This window comes from Tupaia chinensis, unplaced genomic scaffold (assembly GCF_000334495.1).
Source record: "Tupaia chinensis unplaced genomic scaffold, TupChi_1.0 Scaffold143623_1, whole genome shotgun sequence".
NCBI lineage: Eukaryota > Metazoa > Chordata > Mammalia > Scandentia > Tupaiidae > Tupaia > Tupaia belangeri.
This window is the reverse complement of record NW_006203471.1, coordinates 21,467-23,617: the sequence shown is the minus strand read 5'-3', so window position 1 is coordinate 23,617 and position 2,151 is coordinate 21,467. Positions and strand designations below refer to the sequence as shown.

At 42.7% G+C, this 2,151-nt stretch overlaps 1 non-coding gene across 1 annotated transcript; it reads left to right on the top strand.

The window, feature by feature from the left end:
• The first annotated feature begins 1,104 nt into the window (after positions 1-1,104).
• LOC114005305 (U2 spliceosomal RNA) lies at positions 1,105-1,291 on the top strand. Its single transcript, XR_003547176.1, has one exon. It is a non-coding gene; the product is annotated as a U2 spliceosomal RNA (small nuclear RNA).
• The last annotated feature ends 860 nt before the right edge of the window (positions 1,292-2,151 follow it).

The following is a 2,151-nucleotide window of genomic DNA, read 5'->3' as shown; positions in this document are numbered from 1 at the left end:
GTTCGAATCCCAGACATGATGGCTTGAAACTCACACCAGGCACAATTGCTGGCTTTTATAGAACAAAGTTTTATAGCAGATTAAAGTGGTTCCAGCCCTTGGTGAAGAGGAAATAGCATTCGTGGTGGTTGGCTGGAGCTGTATCTTTAAATAGTGAGTACTTTGAAGTTCCAGGGAAACTAGCAAAGGCAAGTACTTTGGAGCACATTTGAACTCAGGTTGGCAAATATGCTAACATGGATCTCTAGAGGCAGGGGAGTTTATAGAGGGGAAGGATAAAGACTGGATTAAGCTGATGTCTACCCTGGACTCATGGGAACAATCAACAAGCAGAAAAATGTTTCTTTCTTCCCAGACCAGGGTACACATGGGAAATCAAGTAGCCTGGGTTCAGAGTAAAAGGAAGGAAATGTACCAAATGTGCAGATGAAACGGGTTGTAAATATCTCTCCTATTTTCATCAGAGCTTGCAGCCTTGAGCTGGCTGGAACACGGTTGCTGCTTTGTAGTGCTAAGTCAGATTATGGGACCAATGCTTCACTCTGTTCTTTTGTCCTACAGGGGACAGAGCTTCAGTCTTCATTCATTAGACTTCTGCAAAGGATGTAACTGCCTAAAGAAAAAATGTGTTTTCAGAGACTTCACCCACATGAGTCTGAGAGCTTGCAAGAAAAGGTTCAGATAGAATGGAAACTGAGGATGTTTGCCAGAGGTCACCTGAGAGCCCAATAAACTTAGCCCAGAGCCTAGAGATCATGGTGTTTACAGAAAACAGAATGGGTGTGTGTGTGTGAGTGCCCAAAATCCCAAGAGGAGAGGGGCCAGCAGATGGTGTGGTGATTAAGGCACTGGACTCCCACATGGCTGACTGCATTTTGAGTTTTAGACCTGGAAGTTTCAAAGTCATACCACGTATGTGAGCATGCATGCCAAAGACCCCAGAATACTGGAGGAAAAGGGATTTCAGTGTGGCCATCCCCTCTGAGGAGGTAGTTTCTCTTTTTTTCTCTGTCTTTCTCTTCCCCTCGCTCCCTCTCTAGTGAGTGCATTTGTCCTATGGCAAAATAATAATAATAATAATAATAATAATAATTGAAGTGTCTAATTGCTTATTGGTCTTCAGTCCACATCAAGTGTACCATCTGTTCTAATCAGTTTAATAGCCGAAACGTTTCTATCAGGGCAAAAATTAAATCAAATTTTGGAGCAGGCAGATGAAATGGGGAGCTTGCTTCATCCAGTCCATGCATTGACCTTGTATTGCAGTATCTCCAGGCATGTTGCACCCCCTTTGTGGGATTAAAAAGTATTACCAGGGGGTCAGCAAGTGGCATGGTGTTTAAGAAGCTGGACTCCCATATAACCAAGTGCAGTTCAGGTCCCAGACCAGAGGTTAGAAAATCACAACAGACATGTGTGCGTGTATACCCCAAATCCTGAGAGTTTTTAGAAGGGATTGCAGCATGGCCATCCCCATTGAGCAATGATTTCTCACTTTCCCTCTCACTGTCTCTCTCTGGCAAGGGCACATACTCAATGGCAAAAAACTAAAAAGAAAAAAGCTTTTTAGACTGAAATGCTTTGATGAGAATGGAAGATGTATTTGATGAGACTGAAGAAGGAATGGGAGGAGTAAAGGGGTTTCAGTAACATTAGATCACATCAGGGCCAGCATCCTTCCAAATCAGATACTGTTTTCCTACTCCTTCCTGATAATCCTCGTGGACATATTCTTATTTTTATTTTTCTTAGTAGTCTTTCCCTTAGGACACTTTTGTTAGACAGAGAGACTGAGACAGTGAGAGGGGACATGAAACATCCCCCAGTGGGGTGAGGGGCATGGCCACACCATAATCCCTTCTCCTCCTGGGAATTCTGGGGCACATATGCACATAGGCCCAGCATGATTTTTCAAGCTGCCAGGTCTGGGAGCTTGAAATGTGGTCAACCATGTGGGAGTCCAGTGCTATAACCACTACGTTACCTGCTGGCCCAAAGAGCAGCTTTTATGTATTGGGTTCTTTTGATTTCATTCTTTCAAAGAAATAATTGGAATTTTTTTACTAAGTTTATCATTTATTATTTTCTGTGATACCTAGCTAGTTAGCATTCTCATAGATAAGATGATAGATAGATAGATAGATAGATAGA